This window comes from Erinaceus europaeus, chromosome 8 (assembly GCF_950295315.1).
Source record: "Erinaceus europaeus chromosome 8, mEriEur2.1, whole genome shotgun sequence".
Classification (NCBI taxonomy): Eukaryota; Metazoa; Chordata; class Mammalia; order Eulipotyphla; family Erinaceidae; genus Erinaceus; species Erinaceus europaeus.
Genome location: NC_080169.1, coordinates 117,974,425 through 117,993,825, shown reverse-complemented (window position 1 = coordinate 117,993,825; position 19,401 = coordinate 117,974,425). Strand labels below are relative to the sequence as shown.

At 38.0% G+C, this 19,401-nt stretch overlaps 1 non-coding gene across 1 annotated transcript; it reads right to left on the bottom strand.

Annotated features, from left to right (window-relative positions):
• Positions 1–2,097: 2,097 nt before the first annotated feature.
• LOC132540070 (small nucleolar RNA SNORA70) lies at positions 2,098–2,230 on the bottom strand. Its single transcript, XR_009551338.1, has one exon. It is a non-coding gene; the product is annotated as a small nucleolar RNA SNORA70 (small nucleolar RNA).
• Positions 2,231–19,401: the final 17,171 nt, after the last annotated feature.

The following is a 19,401-nucleotide window of genomic DNA, read 5'->3' as shown; positions in this document are numbered from 1 at the left end:
AAAAAAATCTTTAGCATGTGATCCTGCAGAGAGCAGTGACAAAGTAGTTTATTCTTAAATTTATGGGTATAATATTCTATTATCAGTATTGGCTGTGTTTCTCATTTAGCCATTAGGGATGACCTTTCTGTACTATGATTCAAAATATGAATAAATAAATATACCCTGATAATTCTTTCATTATCACAACCATTGTAGCCACAATAAAAGTCTTTATTGTTAAAAAAAATGGTCTCTTGTGGTCTAGGAGATGGTGCAGTGGATAAAACATTAGTCTCTCAAGCATTCTTTTAAGGTCCTGAGTTCAATCCCTGGCAGCACATGTACTAGAGTGATGTCTAGTTCTTTCTCTCTCCTCCTATCTTTCTAACTAATAAATGAAATAAAATAAAATAAAATAAAATGCTCTGTCAGTTTTGCTTAGAACTAAATAAGTACTAAATTTGCTTATTCTATTTAACTAGGTATTCTTATCAAGAATGACTTTTATAATAAAGCTAGTTTTATTCAGGGATATAGCATAATGATTATGCAAAATTTTTTTATTCCTGATGCTCTAAAGACCCAGGCTTAATCCCTGGCATCACTGTAAACCACAGCTCTGCATGACTCATATAAAAACAAAATGAATAAATTACTTTCATTGGAATATAAAACTTTAACAGTAATAAGACAATTAAAAAGAAGGTATCAGCATTTAATAAAGCAATAATTGAAAAAATATAGAACATAAAATGTATGGTGTGTTCAAAATCTGTGAGATTATATTAAAACATTTAGAAGACAGTGTTTGGACTAGCTCCATTCTTGTTGCTAAAGTATTCAGACAATACCTTCCTTGGTCCATATAGAACTGACCTATCTTCTCTTCATCTATGGGTTCATTCAGTGGCATCTGTATGTTGAGCTTCAGTTCAAGTTTAACTAGTGGGGATCCTATTATCTTTATTTATTTATTGTATATAGACACCCAGAAGTTAAAAGAGAAGGGGGCAATAGAGAGGGGAGGGGTAAAGAGACACCTGCAGCACTATTTCACCACTCATGAAGCTTTCCTCTGTAAGTGGGGACCAAGGTTTCAAACCTGAGTCCTTGCTCACTGTGATGTGTGTGGTTTTTTTTGTTTGTTTGTTTTTGTTTTTAACTTTTTAAAAAGATTTATTTATGGGTGGGGGCTAGCCAGCATGCTGGAGATGCAAACAGACTCTCATGGCTGAGTCTATGAAGCCCTGAGATTCAATCCCCAGCACCACCATGAGCCACAGTGCTAAGCAGTGCTGGGGGGAAAAGAGAGAGAGACAATGAACCATAGCATCACTCTGGCATGTGACGCCAGGAATAGAGTTCAGGACCTTATTCTCAAGAATTCAGTGCTTTTTTTTTTCCTTTTTATTTATTTCCCCTTTTTTGTTGCCCTTGTTTTTCATTGTTGTTGTAGTTACTATTGTTATTGATGTCATCATTGTTAGATAGGACAGAAAGAAATGGAGAGAGGAGGGGAAGAGAGAGAAGGGGAGAGAAAGACAGACACCTGCAGACCTGCTTCACCACCTGCTTCACCGCCTGTGAAGCAACTCCTCTGCAAGTGGGGAACCAGGGGCTCGAACTGGGATCCTTTCGCAGGTCCTTGAGCTTTGCGCCAGGTACACTTAACCAGCTGCGTTACCGCCCTACTTCCTTTTTTAAAAGCAGGATCTTGATTTATTGTCATTGATTAAGGGACACCTCTGAGACTCTCAGGAGTGCAGGGCCCGCCACTTGTTCAGGTGACCGACCACTGTTGGGGATGTATTTGAGTCCACAGCTATTTGAGATGGGGTGCTTTTCAGCCACCAAGTCTTCAAATTCATCTGAGTCAAGTCCCACTTCTTGGAGATGCGGATCTTCTGGTGTCCAAGGAACCTGAACTTGGCCCCGCGCAGGGCCCAGATCACATGCTACCTGTTCTGCAGCTTGGTGCAGATGGAAATGATGACCTGGCCAGTGTGGACTCTGGCCATGGTGCCCTGGGGCTTCCCAAAAGCACTTGGCATCTGTCTGGAGCCTAAGATTAGAGACAGCAGGAGGTTAGGCATAAAATGAACACAGAGTAGGAGAGGCTGTCTCCAGGGTCCCTTAGAGCAGCCTATACAACAACAGGCTGCATGCACTACCCAGGAGGCTGCTGTTTGTAGCCACTGCACACCAGGCACTATGGGGAGGGCAGCAAGGTCGGCTTAATTGGCTGCAGGATGTGTGCATTTAACCAGGTGTGCCACCACCCAGCCCCACTAGTGGGAATCTTGAACAAGCAGTCAGGGTAGCTACTTAATTTCCTGCTACTTCTTAGCAGTATTGCTTCAATATAGACTCAGTGTCCAGTGTTTAAATGCTACAGTTCCCCCAAAGCTGAGACTATATTCATCATTACCTCCTACTGGTTTTGGCTCATCTCTACCACTTTTTAGGTGGTCAGGCAAGCTGTTAGATTTGTTGGGTGCCTTTGCACTGTCTCTTGCAGTTTTCCAACAGACTTTGCACACTTTAGAATCATTATCCTTTATAAACTCTTAAATTATCCTAATTTAAGTGTACCATCTGTTTTATGTTAACAACCCAATAAAAACAACTTGGCAGTTAAAATAATAAAGTGAGGTTTTTTTTTTTTTTTTACATTAACATGCTATAAAATTGAAAAAAAAAACCTCTCCTTTCCAAATTTAGGTAGAAGAAAGCATAAAGTGTGGTCAGTTGTTAATACTAAAGGATTTATAACCATACTCATTTTTTTCTATGTACTTATCTTATTTTCAAAAATGCAGTATTGCACAGGGTCAGGCGGTAACACAGAGGGTTAAGTGCATGTGGCACAAAGCACAAGGACCAGCTTAAGGATTTTGGTTCTGATCCTCCTCCCCACCTGCAGGGGACTGGCTGAAGGATCCCAGTTCCATTCCCTTCCCCACCTGCAGGGGAGTCGCTTCACAGTCAGTGAAGCAGGTCTGCAGGTGTTTATCTTTCTCTCCCCATCTCTGTCTTCCCCTCCTCTCTCCATTTCGCTCTGTCCTATCTAACAATGATGACAACAATAATAACTACAACAACAATAAAAAACAAGGGCAACAAAAGGGAAAATAATTTTATTTTATTTATTCCCTTTTTGTTGCCCTTGCTGTTTTATTTTTGTAGTTATTATTGTTGTTGTCATTGTTGGATAGGACAGAGAGAAATGGAGAGAGGAGGGGAAGACAGAGAGGAGGAGAGAAAGATAGACACCTGCAGACCTGCTTTACCGCCTGTGAAGAGACTTCTCTGCAGGTGGGGAGCCGGGGCTTGAACCGGGATCCTTATGCCGGTCCTTGTGCTTTGTGCCACCTGCGCTTAACCCGCTGCGCTACAGCCCGACTCCCAAGGGAAAATAATTTTTAAAAAACCCACAGTACTCTCATTTATGTGATGGGTGAATCGTTAGTACTCAGTTAAATCTATCTCATATTTAAGGTTAGAATTGTATAAAGGTATGTAAAGTACTTAACACACACAGAACCTTGTACAAGATAATCTTTAAAGGTAGCTACTACTTTTGTCACCTGCACCTGACAGAATTGCAAATGAGTTGATATTTGAGGACTTGTTTTACTTTTTATTACCATCATATATTTAAACACCATAAGAGACAGAAAATTGGGAGTCGGGCGGTGGTGCAGTGAGTTAAGCGCATGTGGTACAAAGCGCAAGGACCGGTGGAAGGATCCTGGTTCAAGTCACCAGCTCCCCACCTGTAGGTAGGGGAGTCGCTTCACAGGCGGTGAAGCAGGCCTGCAGGTGTCTATCTTTCTCTCCCCATCTCTGTCTTCCTCTCCTCTCTCCATTTCTCTCTGTCCTATCCAACAACAACATCAGTAACAACAATAATAAAACAACAAGGACAACAAAGGGAATAAATAAATAAATATTTTTAAAAAGAGACAGAAAATAAAAGCATTCATATTTAAAATGAACTTAAAGTAATACTCCATGATAAAAGCCCATCCTGAACCTTTGTATAAGAATTATTTTTCCCCAGAGAAATATGCTCACTTTTGGCTTATGGTGGTGCTGGGAATTGAACCTGGGAGCTTTGGTGCCACAGGCATAAAATGCTCAGGCATCAAATGTTTTTTTTTTTTTGTTTGTTTGTTTGTTTTGAATAACCATTATATTACCTCCCCAGTCCTATTTGCTCTTATAGTTTTTATGTGTAGGAATCAGAATAGTTTAAATTAGAAGAGCTAGGTCATAATTAATAAAACATTTGAAAACCCTTTCTCTATAAATATTATTCTAAACTAGTACAGTTCATTCCATCCTTACAGATATTCTAATTGTCTGGAAGGGTCCTCAGGAAGTACCTGGAACCAGAAAGAGGAGCTGGGTAGAAGTTAAGGTTCATAACCAGAGACAGCAATTTTTTTATTCTTTTTATTTACAGGGTACTATAAAGATGGTTTCTTTTGACTAGGCACTTTTATAGTAAAATTTAATCAAAGTCAAAATAAAATTATTCTAGAAATGTTTAAAACTAATATAAAAATTCTCTATGTATTAATTCTCCTCCCAGTTAGTTGAAGATTTTTTTCTATAATGAGAGAGGGGGGGGGGGCTGGAACACTGCTCAACTCTAAGGTGGTACCATGGATTGTTCCTGGAACCTCTAGGTTTTTAGACATGCAAGTTTGTACACCACTAGGCCTTATGCCCTTATCCATTCCTTTGGAAAAGATATTCAGCCTTACCATATGTCCACTATTTCAACATAGGCTGCATTTGAGTATATATATCCAAATCTTGCAAATTAGTTTAATGCAATCTCTTAGCAGTTTTTCTAATTTGAAGAGAAGTGCACACTTATTATAGAGCACTTGATAATAAAAGGAAAAAAAAAAGAAATCCATAGCCTCTTGACCCTGGAGCATGCTAGTACAGCAATATGCTTACCGTTCACCATTTTCTATGGGCAGCTGGATGCTGTCCTCCTGTTGATTTTATTACTGCAGTTATCACAGAGGTGATTAGATCATCTAACTAAAAAAAAAATTATCCAGCTAATTTTACCTTGACATTGTAAATATCTTTAAAACGCCATTTACGCAGTGCAATGTCGTTATATAAATGTACTGAATCTACTTAAACACTATTTTGGTATCTTGAAGTTCTTGTCATTTTATTCTAAACCACTATATAATAATAATCATTGACATATCCGATTTTAGAACTTCCAAAGAATTTTGGTGATGTGATATGCTAAAAGAACACTAAGGCTTTTAATCTCATGTAAGCACTGCTTTATTGTTGTTTGTTGTTATTTTGTAATTTCATTTGTTGGGGTGGTGTAATGGTTTACAGTCTAGTCTTTAACAAGTAGGTGAAACCTCTCATCTCCTCTTGATTGGTATCTAGGAGACATATAAGGACCCCAATGTCCTTTCATCCTGTTCCTATCCCTCCTTCCCCAGAATACTTTGCTTTGGTGCAATATGGCACAGACTGTCCATGTTTCACCTTATGTTTTCTCTTATTGTTCTTTGTTCTTAAATTCTACCTATAGGTGAGATCACTTGGCACTGGTGTTTCTCTTACTCTTAAGTTTAGAACAATGAAATTGGTAAAATCTCAAATGTTTACTTAAGAGTTTAAATCTTTATCTGTCAAAAATAATTTGAATGTGGACTAGGGGAAACAGCACAGAGATCCATGCAATAAATGTCTGAGTCACTAGAGGTTCCAAATTCAGCCTCAGTCACACCACTTTAATCCAGAGTTGGATGATGAAAGAGAAAAATGAGAGATAAATAGATCAATAATAGATAGGTGATAGACAGATAGATAATAGAGAAAGGAAGATAGAGAGAATTAAATTAAATATAAATAGGAACAAAATGGACAAGATATTGTGGTGCTTTTTCTTAGAAAGAAAATTCTCAATCTTCAGTATGGAAAAAGACCCACAAAGCACTCAATTTAAAATCTTGAGGACTAAAGAGCATAAATAAGGAAAACTAGACAAAGAAAATAAACAGATTGAGATAACTTTGAAATTGACTGAAAAGACTCCATTTTGCAGGCATCTATGAAGTATAAAACAGTCATTCCATTAGCCCACTCAAGAGCTGGCCTTTCCATTCATGCTATAAAAAAATACAGTTTTTTACTTATTTATACATAGTTAATTATGTACACTACAATCCATTTTGATGAAGATTGTGTTCACAATATAAAAGCACTTATGCATTATCAATAGTTACGCACTGTGAATCGTCTCATTCTATTTCAATTATGTATCATACGCTGAATAATACAGCACTAAGAGAACTATTGTTGATCTTAATATCCTAAAGTTCATCTGTAACTGAGGTCAATATTCATTTAAAGGATTTCTTTTTTATTGTTGTAATTATTATTGTTGTTTTTATTGATGTCTTCGTTGTTAGATAAGACAGAGAGAAATGGAGAGAGGAGGGGAAGACAGAGAGGGGGAGAGAAAGTTAGACACCTGCAGACCTGCTTCCCGGCTTGTGAAGTGATTCCATTGCAGGTGGGGAGCCGGAAATTAAACCCAGATCCTTGTGCCGGTCCTTGTGGCTTCCTGCCTTGTATGCTTAACCAGCTGCGTTACCACCCGACTCCCAAAGGATTTCTTTTATTTATGTATCTACTTATTTTTGTGGCACCGGGATCCCATGTATGCAGCGTTTTAACAAATCTGGGATAACAGTCTTTAATCATTTTATTCGGGAGCTAAAGAGGGTGAAAGAAAAGGAGAGAAAACTACATTCTCAGATCTTCCTCCAGTGCCAAGATAACCCCCACATAGTTCCAAGGCACAGTCCTGTTAACCTGCATTTGAGGAATATTCAGATAGTTTACTGGAATCAGACTCAAGAACATCTTGTATGAATGCATCTCAATGGAGTAAGGTCTGGAGTGACAGAGTAAATGTATAATGTAATGTCGTCGTTAGAACTGAAGATAAAACGTCTTATACAGAGTGGTTTACATACTAGGAAAGAGGTTGTACAAGTATGTCCTCCCTTGAGGTGTTTATTGACTCCTTGAGATGTTTATATATTCCCTTAATATGCTTATTTATTCCATTAAGATGCTTATATAAGCCCCTAAGATGTTTAAGATGATTGAGTTGTAAGCAGACTTAATAAATACACAGAGGACATGGTCCATGTTAGGTGCTTGATAGACTCAATTTGATAGGAACCTCAGTATCAGTCCATTCAGACTCTCCTTTCACCATCAGTGGTGTGATAAAACAATTCTTTCTATATGGGTGTCATAAAGACACCCTGGATACCACCCCCCCATTTGCTTCCCCCAAGGGATAATGTTTTATTAAGTCAATTCCCATGTTCTATTTCTTACATACCACATATAAGTAATATTGGCCTCTATATGGCTGTCTTATTTTACTTATTTCAATAGTCCCAGATGATCACATGTCATAACTTCTATTTCCAGTACTCAAATAAAGTTCATACAAATTTCAAGAACTTTATTGAGCTAGAAACACCCTGTTACAGGTATAATTTATGTATTAGTGTCAGTCAGGCAGTAGCACACCTGACTAAATTTTTTGCATTGCATGCAGTGTGCAAGGTCCCTGGATCAAGCTACCTGTGGGGGATGGGATGCTTCATGCTACAGGTGTCTCTTTTCCTCTCTCCCTCTTCCTTCTCAATCCATCTCTGTCTTTATCAAACATAAATAAATAAAACATTAGAAGATGAGATATTAAACATGTATTGGTTTGATAGACTGTTCAAACAGAACAGGACAATCTCAGGAAACTTATTAGCATATTTCCCCCTTCATTACCCTGTCCCCTCACCTAAACTTACTTGGGTTGAGCTACAGCTTTCATAATACATTTCTGCTTTAAAAACTAGAAGTTTAAAGAGATTTTGTTTGTTCTAATGTGGACTTTTATAAAAGATATTTTTCATAAGAGTACCACAATGTATGCCCCCCCCATCCCGGGTACTTGGGTGCCCTGGGTATTCACCTTGAAAAATGTGTGTGTGTGTGTGTGTGTGTGTGTGTGTGTGTGTGTGTGTGTGCCTGTGTGTGTGAGACAGAGGGAGAGAGAGAGACAGAGAGAGAGACAGAGAGAGAGAGAGAGGAAAAACTACAGGCTATTGTTAATCATTGTATTTCATACTGCTTCAGCCAGAAATGATTCAATCATTGCTGGGAACCAGGCTGCAATCCAATCTCTTTTCCATTTACAATAAGCAAATTCAATTCCCCACATCTCTCTTAAAGGTAATTTAATTGTTGATGAAGCTGATGAGCTTGTAGTTTGACACTTGGATGTTGTCTCCTGTGGACTAGAAATGATGAATAAATATTGATTTCCATTGAACTGAACAGAATGTGAATATTTCATAAGGGTTCAAACTTGTTTTCTGTTCATTCAGTGTTATCCAGGAAGTACTGACTCCAACTTCAGGCAATTCAAATTTAGCTAAATTAACAAAATCTAAAAATTATGTAATTGATATTACCAGCTTCTAGATTCTTTAATTTAAAAATCTGATGACTATCAATTAAACAGGGGAATAGTAATCAAATACAGGTATTCCGATATAGTTGCTAGTAATCTAATGGAATATTTGAATGTTTTCTCTATAGTAAAGAGGTAATTCTGACAATTATAGCCAATGTAGTAAAGTTTATATTGCTATTCTTACTACCTTTGAACTTAAGATTCATTAATAATGTAATATATGACTCAACCTTTAGAAAATGTAAATAACTGGCCAACTTTGAACTCTGGTATTAGTATAAGATATAACTATATTATAATAATTACAGTGGTCAAGTTGTAAACCTCTGAAACTGAGAATTCTTCATTTATAAAATGGAAATTGTGCCTTAGAGAATTTTAACAAATTAAGTAAAAACATAAAGGTGTATTTTATATTACTTTGAGTTGATTCTCTCTCTCTCTCTCTCTCCCTCCATATATATATCATATTGTTTGTTCAATTGAGATGTCTTAAAATTATGTACTGTGAAGTATTTCTCTTTGTGACTTTCCTTCCCCTTCAAATGGAATGTGCATGGGGCCTGAGGTGGCACACCTCGTTGAGAGCACATGTTACAGCGCGCAAGTACCTGGGTTCAAGCCCCCAGTTCCCACCTAAAGGAGGAAAGCTTTGCAAATGGTGAAGCAAGGCTTCAGGTGTCTCTCTGTCTCTCAATCTATCTCCCCCTTCCCTCCCTATCTCTGGCCATCTGTATACTATAAATAAGATAATTAAAAAAATGGAGTGTGCACTTGAACAAGTGTGGCACCAAGAACATCCAAAATTCCTACACTCTAGCCCTAAGATCTTTCATTAAAAATCTGATATGATCTCTACCACCTGTAAAATATGTTAATAATTACTTGCCCACAAATTATGTATTTCCTTCATTGGCATTAAAATGAATGCAATGCATGACATGAATAGGGATTTGTGAAATTTTAATAGACTGAGAAGCACAAGAAATGAGGGTAAGTTTTACATGTATCAACAATGCCTCAACACTGTCTACTATGAATTTGTACCACAAGTATGCTATAAATATTTTATTGATATTAAAATGTTTTAATATTTATTTATTCTCTTTTGTTGTCCTTGTTTTATTGTAGTTATTATTGCTATTGTTATTGATGACATCATTGTTGGATAGGCCAGAGAGAAATGGAGAGAGGAGGAGAAAACAGAGAGAGAAAGACAGACACCTGCAGACCTGCTTCAAAGCTTGAGACTCCCTGCAGGTGGGGAGCCAGGGGCTCGAACTGGGATCCCTATGCCAGACACTACACTTTGTGCCACCTGCGCTTAACCCACCATGCTACTGCCTGACTCCCAGTGATATTAAAATCTTAAAGATAATTTTATATAAAATAAATTATTTGACCCAACATATCCAGAGATCATTTCAGCATGCAGTCAATAAATAAACATTTAGACATCTAAATGCTCCATCTCTAAAATCAGTTCTATGAATTAAATATAGAGCATATTTCCCTCCTCATTGGTCACATTTTAAGTGTCCAATAGTCTTGTAACAGCTACCACATTAAACAATATAAGAATATAGCTTATCATATAGTAGTTATTTAATAATGAACTAGTGACTGGATGTTATTTGGCCCAGTAGGGCAACTGTTAACCAGTAGGTTAACAGGCCACAGTATGAGGGTAACCAAATCTCCTGGACATTTAAAATCTTAACCTTTGATATGGAAGAGAGTTTTTAGCAGCTACTGATAAGCGGAAGTCATTCTTTTGCTAAGTTTAAACCAACTGTCTTTAGATTCTCTTACCGTACCTGATGTTTTAAGTATCTTTAATCGTTCACTCAATTGCTTTTTCTGATTCCCACTCAAATCCATCTCTTTGTATCTGAATTATTATTATTTTAGCCTTCACTGGGGCTCGGTGTCTGCACTATGAACCCACTGCTCCTGGCGGCCATTTTTTTCATTTTGTTGCCTAGGACAGTGAGAAATTGAGAGAGGAGGGGGATTTAGAGAAGGAGAGAGAAAGATAGACACCTGCAGTCCTGCTTCATCACTTGCCTGCAAGTGGGAAGCCAGGGGCTCCAACCTGAACTCTTGCGGGGGTCCTTGCACTTAGTAGTGTGTGCATTACCCAGTATGCCACTGCCCAGTCCCTTGTATCCAAAATTATTAATATTATCTGCGTCTTATTTATAAAAGGACCTTGAATCTGAAGTGAGGGCCTTTTTGCTGACCTACCCTCACTCCTATGGTAGTATGGGTCATAGAAAGCCAACTCCAGGTTCTCACTAAATAATCAGAACTCTCTAGTCTGTCTGTGTAATTTTTGGGGGTATCTTCTCCCGCTGCCCTGACAATGTGACATTACCTACCCCAAGGATGTAGGCATAGCAAGGGTCATCAAATAAGGCTTTGGTTGCCTACAGGGCTGTTTGACTCAGTGTCTGTATTTATCTTGATGTTGACCCAAAGTCCCTGGAGCCCAGGGTCAAGAACAACGGAGAAGGAAAAACATGATGACTGGTTCTAAAACAAAGCCCTAGTAACTATAGAAATGGGTTACTCATCCATAATTAACAGGAATTACCAATCTCACAGGTTCTCAACAGAAGGAGACAAAATTTCCCTGCAATGGACGGGGGGGTAGCACTTTGCTGGAGGGCTAGGTATGCCAACAGATACATTAGGGAACTGAGACACTGTGGTCTCCAAACATCATTCTTATAAAACACTTCCTAAATAAAAAGATGAATAATTAATTTTAAAAGGCAGCGTTAGTTTTAACCTAATGTTCATTGGTGGCATTCTGAAGAAGATCTCATTGCATTGTGTTCAAGGTTGCTTCTGTTCCTCTTGGTTGTGACAGTTTCTGAGGTAATCTGTACCTGATCTTAGCAGTTTTGAGTGGTATTGTTCAGATATTCTATAGAATGCTTCACCACAAAGATTCTTTTGAACTTTTACTCAGGATTATGTGAGATTTATGTGCCAGGCTAGCTTTGCGGGTGGGGGAGAGATGACCAGGAACTCATGGCTGAGTGGGAACGCAATCCAATGTTTATTGAGAAAAGAATCTGCATTTATACTTTCCAGGAAGGAAGTGGTAGGATGGAAAAGGAAGTATGTAGGATAAGGGGATTAAACCAGTGGAGATTAAACCAATGCACTGCATCGTTCTCAAACAAAACAATCATTATGTAAATAGACCACAGCATTAAGCAATGCAGGGGAACCAGGCATGATGACAGGGACAGAAACAGAAGCAGAATTAGCCAAAAGAGAAATGATGACCAACATTTATGTGTCTTGTGAGAATCATGGACTTGTGATCCATTTTCACCTCATAGAATATATATATATATATATATATATATGATTACTGAGATGACTCATAACTTTTGATAATAACCATGGTCAGTAGACTGAGATAATATTTATCAGAACTCTCTTAGTAAACTTATTCTTTTTGTTTAATTTCTATACGGTACTGTGTGAAAGAGGTCACTATGTGCAGCTCAAGCTGAAAAAATAATTCTATTTCTCGGGGTGAAGTATGAAGATATGAACATAAATTATGTGGAATTCTATAAGGAGGTTTATCTCTTTTCTCCCATTCACTTAATCATTAGTTATCATTATTTTTCATTTCACAGATAGTGGCTTTCCACTTTGGATTATATTCCAATACTACTTTGAAGATCAAGTTAATATTCTATATCACTTATTTCAATTTAAACATCATTTCTCAGCTTTTCACATATATTCTGTTAGTCAAATTACTTTTTGACTCAGTAATATTATATTTATTAAATACACTTTAAGGGAGTCGGGCGGTAGCACAGAGGGTTAAGCACATGTGACGCAAAGCGCAAGGACCAGCATGAGGATCCAGGTTTGAGCCCCGGCTCCCCACCTGCAGGGGAGTCGCTTCACAGGCGGTGAAGCAGGTCTGCAGAGTCTGTCTTTCTCTCCCCCTCTCTGTCTTCCCCTCCTCTCTCCATTTCTCTCTGTCCTATCCAACATTGACAACAATAATAGCTACAACAATAAAATAACAAGGGCAACAAAGGGAATAGATAAATATTAAAAATACACTTTATAATTAATTCAATAAATTAATTCAATAATGTGTTACAGATACAACTAGGTGTATCTGAGTTTCGTATCACTTTTGGGTTAATATGGATTTTCCATATAAATTGCCCCTTTTTCTTTTATAGATAGAGACATAAAAGCAGGGAAAAAAAGTGAGAGACTAAAGTAACCAAAGTTTCCTTCAATGTAGTGTGGTCTGGGCTCACCCCTGGGTCAAGTCCATGGTACAGAAATTCACTTTACAGGTGAGCTAGCTTGTCAGTCTTACATAATCTTTTAAGTCTGGGACATATTTTTCTCTTTATATATTTTATTTATTTATTTTAACTTGTTTATTTTGTTTCAAAGCACTGTTCATCTCTGGCTTATGATGGTGTGGGGGACTGAACCTGGGACTTTGGAGTCTCAGGAATGAGAGTCTCTCTGCATAACCATTATGCTATCTACCTCTGCCCTTTTTCAATACTTTTAAAAAACATTTAAAAATGATTTTATTTATTTATTATTGGATAGAGACCGATGGGGAATAGGGAGGGGAGGGGGAGACAGAGAGGAAGAGAGATGGAGAGACACCTGTGGTCATACTCTACCACTTGTGAAGCTTTCCCCCTAGATGTGGGTACCAGGGGCTTGAACCTGCAACCTTGCACTCAGCAATGTATATGCTTAACCAGATGTGCCACCGGCTGGCTCCTCTTTAAAAAAATTTTTAAATCAGTGATTTAATATTGATTTACAAAAGTAAAAGACAACAGGGGTATAATTTCACACTTTTCCTAGAATACCTTTTCAATACTGAACAGCTAGACTTTTCTTTGCTTTATATTGATCATTATGGGTTATATTCTGTGGAGTGTCTAGTTTCTGTGGCTATCCTCTCAAAGTATTGATTTTTGTTTTAGTCATCAGTTTACTTACTGGAAAATGACCATGAACTTGGATAGACCATAGTTCATGTCTTTTACACCTGGGAAAAGCCCAAAGTAATTCTCAGACCTCTCTAAATTAGCAGAAAATCAACCTCCAAATCCCATCTCCTCTGTAGATATAATCAAGGCTGCATATCAGACCTTGTATTAGAGAGGATCTACAAAAGTTTTATTCCAGAATAAGGACATGACTCCTAAAACGTGACCACAATCTAGTCTCACTTGTATGCTCAGAATGCTGGCACGTGTCAGAACTCCAAAGTCCCCAGCCGTCCGCTGTCCATAGCATCTATACATCCCTCTCCACCTCAGCTATCAGCTACTGGGGAACCCTGTTTTTGTGTATAGGCAGTCTAGCCCTTAGCCAAATACTTCCAGTGAAATTTACACTTGTTTGCACCTCTGTATACTATGATCTAATTATCCTTAAGTAATATCTACTGTACCCACTCCAAATCTGGATATTTGCTTTTGTCCTTATGCAGGGCAACAAGATTTGTTTGCAGTTCACTGCACATTGCACACTGGACAGAAATATGTCCTCAGCATTGAAAGTGTAGTTTCTTTTATTATTTATGGTTACTTCAGTTTTAGTGTTGATTTGAGAGAAACATTGTCATGTATGTGAGAGAAATGTAAACACAATATTTATAAACTCCTATAAGTAGCTTTCTGAGAATATTAAAGACTTCTACATTTTTGATTATTTAAAACATTATTATTTCTATTTATTGGATAGAGACAGCCAGAAATAGAGAGAGTAGGGGTACCACACCCCACTCAAATCTAGAATGATGGGTCTGACAGGGTCAGCACCCCGGAAAACTCTCTTCAAGGAAGAAGAATTCTGGGAGTGTGTCTTGGCATCCTGAGCAGATCTAAACTGGAAAATCTGATTATTGTTTTCATTTTGTACATGGTAATGATGCTGTGTAATCGGGGACGAACAGCTCCTGTTCCCAGATTAGATACAGATGAACAGGAAATGAGGTGGACAAAGTTATGGGTCATCAAATACATAACGTTTTAGGAAAAATTCTTAATAATATTTACTCACCTCCTCTTATGAAATATGTTGAAACTCTACGTAAAATACTATCTGCTAAGCCTATTACTCAGAAATGCATCACCCCATAAAGTATGACATTACTGTGTAAAACCACAAGGCCATCTAATCAAGAAATAAGCTTTACTTTCTGTTTCAGATATTTTTTATGTAAGGCTGAAAGATATATAAGTTCTAACTGGCTGAATAAAAATTGAGTTCAGATTCACCCTCCAACAGAGTGTGGTGTGTCCTGTTCCCCCTGCGCAGATTCCTGACACACCTGCTGGTCGCCTTCGGAGTTCCCTGATCCTTCCTGCTGCTCTTCCGCTGTTGCGGTCTGTCTCATAGGGGGAGGCAGAAAGGCAGAAAGAGAGACACCTGCAGCACTGTTTCTTCACTTATAAAGCTTTCCCTCTGCAGGTAGGGACCAGCGGCACCTGGCCCCCACCTTTTGCCTTTTAAGATAACCTCTTCAGATGGGGACGGAGGTTTGAATCTGGATCTTCTAGGATCATATTGTATGTCCAGATGTGCCACCACCTGGATGTCCCTAATTTAATATTTTAATATTATACTTAAGCAGTTGGCATCCACTGGCAGAACAAATTCCTTAACTGTTGATCCTCCTCTATTAAGTAATCTCCTACTTGTGAAGTCCTTAATAGATTCTGTATTGGGTTTTCTGCCTAATGTGCTCATCAAACCATTAATTACTCATCTAAGCACTGCTTTTACTTCTTATTTGCTCTTCTAAAGATGATAACTAATAAAACAAATTATTTCAAGAGTTACTGCATTGCCGTCTCGTTGAGCAGATTTCTTTGCAGATGGTTTACAGCTTCTATTAGCAGAGACAATCTGCCCACATTGGCTCTTGAAGTTAAATGATAAGGAAATAATTGTTTCTCTCCTTAGCTCTCTCTCATTCACTGGCAATTATTTATTCTATAGAAGATGACTTTTCTTCCAGAGGACCTGGCACTGACAGAAAATTTGGCAACTGCCAAAATTGCAGAAAGGAAGAGCAAATGACCAAGAGCAGCATGAGATGAGGATTTGAAAGTCAATTGGGGGGCCAAGTGGTGGCCCACCAGGTTAGGCACACAGAACATTGCCTAAAGACCTAGGTTCACGCCTCTAGTCTCCACCAGCAGGGAAGACGCTTCACAAGTAGTGAAGCAGGGCTGCAGGTGTCTTTCTCTGTCTCTTTCTCCACCTCCCTTCTTAGTTTGTGTCTGTCTCTGTTTAATAAATAAAAAGACAAGTGAAAAATTCAAATGGAGGATGCTGGTTGGTGGTATACCTGGCTGAGTGTACACATTACAATGCACAAGGACTCAGATTCAAGCCCCTGGTTCCAATCAACAGGGAGGAAGCTTCACAAATGGTGAAGCAGAGTCATACATTTCCCTTCCTTCCTTCCTTCCTTCCTTCCTTCCTTCCTTCCTTCCTTTCTTTCCTCCCTCCCTCTTTCCCTCCATCCCTCCCTCTCTACCTAACTTCCTACTTTCCTTCTTCTCTCTCTGTCTCTTTCTTTTTCCTTCTCTATCTCTAATTAAATCCCTCTTCTCTTTAGATCTATCTCCGTCTCTATCCAAAATAAATTAGAAGTTTAAAGATTAGTATTTTCAAGTTTATAAGAATAAGTAAAAGGAAAACTAGATAGATTACAAAGAAAAACAAATTGAAAAAAATCTATCAGAATAAAAGAAGAGTGAAATAAAAATTTCCACTGGCAAGTTTAATTTGTTATTTTACTCATCTGACATTATCCAAAAGACTCTGAATGAGTTTAAGATAGGGTTTAATGAGGTCAGATCTTCCGTTGGGTATGTCAAAGACACATCGACTCGCCACATGCGAGCAGTGACTTTCCCAAGGTGAGCTAACTGTAGTTGGCTCCCGTAGCTATGTCCTTTATTCCTTCCTACATTCCTCTCTACTACTTTTTATTGCTAGGCACATCCCTGGGGCCGCACATTCTAAGTTATCCTTCTCTCATTGAAGGGAGAGAGCATCTGGAGAATTCATCTGAGGTTTATATGAGGATAAGCGATTTGATTAACTTAGTACTCTAGGAGAAGATGGATTTCAAAACCTTTTCTGTGTTAACAATGACATATCATTTATTATTTGAATAGTTTCAGACAAATGCCTTAATATCTGCTAATGGGAACTTTCAGCAATTTCTAAGGACGTGAAAAGTACAAAGAAAAAAATCCATGTGAATATAAAAAAATCTCTTGACTCCTAATTATTCTACATAAGGAGAAGAGTTTGGAGGATCACAGAACACAGAAGTTCATTTGTGTTATTTCTACATAGAAATGTACTGAAGAAATAATTAATAACGGAAAACACTTATATGCTTAATATATATACTCTTGATCCACAGTGGATGGCAGTTTTGTTGCATGCCCAATCGTAATTTTTGGTTGCTCTGTTAATTTTGAGCACTGTGAATCCAGATATTTTGTCACAGAAGTGGGGTTTAAAATTTGAAAAGTTATTCAATGCAATATATGTTTATCTTTTTAGTCTGCTTATTCAAATATCCACAATTCTCATTTTCTTAAATGTCAACAATTTCTAAAATACCCCAATGTTTACCATTCATCCTAAGATAAACCCCCTTTTAATCAGTTGTCTTTTCAACTCATTTCACTAAGAAATTAAATCATGTTAAGAAAAGAGGGACTGTGATATGAAACTCAGTGGCACATGGGAAGAGAGAGACAGTGGGCAGAACACTTTACTTGCCTGTATGAGACCCTGAGTTTGATTCCTGAAACCACAAATGAATGAGTAAGTGATTCTCTGTCCCCTCATTTTAAAATATTTAACCACATCCTAATATTCAAGGGAAAAAAATGGAAGACATCATCGCAAAATAATAAGATTCGTACTTGCTTTATGTTCTGATCCAGTCAAGGATTCTAGGTAACGGTAAGGATTCTAGGGTAAACAGCAGTTATAATCAAGTTGAACAGAAGTTATACTGTATCCTGGACAGAACTAGTTAATTTAGTATGATATAGAGTGTTATAGCCTTCAATATGTGCAGTTTCTCTGCTTCTTTGCTGCTCTTTTGTTGTTGTTGTTTTTCATTTTACTTCTGACAGAGAGTGTGACAGAATGAGAAATACCACAACATATGGACTTCCTACAGTGCCTTGAAACTCTCATATGGCTCTGAGTCTCAAAACATGGACCTTACACGTGCTAAGACAAATTCCCTACACACTCAGCTATGGTTGGATTCTTGGGGAAAACAGTCCTGCAATACAGATATCACATCTCATCAGCAGGACTCTGTTTCTCAAAATTTTTGAGCAGAAGTTTTTGAGCAGTTTTGGAGCAGAAGTTGGTGAACAGATGTATGTTTATCATGAAAACAAATGGTCTCTACTGGGGCTTACAAATGCCCACACAACATATTATTATATTATTATTATTATCTGAACTTTCACAGCTAATACAAATTATTCAGGGATTTCTGGGGAGATAGCATGGTGGTTATTGGAAAAGACTGTCATGCTTGAGAGACTGAGGTCCCAAGTTCAGTTCTGAGCACCACCATAAGCCAGAACTGAGCAGAGTTCTAGTTAAAATTATAAAATGTATTTAGGATGTGTCAAGAAGATAGCATAGTAGCTTACACAGCAGACTCCCATGCCTGAGCCATCAGAAGTTCCTGATTCAGTACTTGGCATTACCAAGAGCCAACAGCTGAATCATGGCACACTCTTTAAAAAAATGTATATTCTCAGGCTGGCAAAACAATTCACCAGCATCTCCATATATGCAATTCAGGTTTGAATTTAGACCCTGACACAGTAGAGTACTCTTCAGTGCTTTGGTATATTGGTCATATAGCTATCTATCATCTATCTATCATCTACCTATCTATCTATTTATCCATCTATCTACAATCTGTCATCTATCATCTATCTAATTTTAGTCAACTTCAAGTGGCAAAAAAAAAAAATCTAACCATAACAAAAATAAATAAATTCTCAAGCTGGAAAAAATGGATGAACTAGTAGGGTATATTCCCTGCCCTGCACACACCTTGGGTTCTATAGCTACACTACAAGGACTTCGAACAGAGTCAGATTTTCAGTCGTGCTCATCTCCCTGGACCTTTTTGTCTCTGTGTGAATGAAAAGTCAGTCCAGGAACCATGATATCACAGAAGTGATGTCAGGGCTCAGCAAACAAACAAATAAACAGATAGAAGTAAATAAAAGAGGGGGCCAGGGGTTGGTGCAGCAGGTTAAGCGCACATGACACAAAGCTCAAGGACCGGGGTAAGGTTCCCAGATCGAATCCCAGACTCCCCACCTGCAGGGGAGTCGCTTCACAAGTGGTGAAGTAGGTCTGCAGATGTCTTTCTTTCTCTCCCCCCTCTGTCTTCCCCTCCTCTCCCAATTTCTCTCTGTCTTATCCAACAATAATGACAACAATAAGAACAATAATAATAACCACAATGATTTTTAAAAAATTAACAAGGGCAACAAAAGGTAAAAATAGACTCTAGGAGCAGTGGATTTGTGGTGCAGACATCAAGCCCCAGCAATAACCCGTGAGGCAAAAAACAAAATATAATATAATAAAATAAATAAAGAAAGAAAAGTCATCTAGTCACCATGAGGAGTATGGACAGAGTTTGTATTTTTTTTTCTCTTTGATCATTTTATTGAGTGGTGGAAGACATAAAATACAGTTGTTTACACATGGGTGCAATTTTTCATCTCCCCATGATAGGACAATGCAAAGAAAGG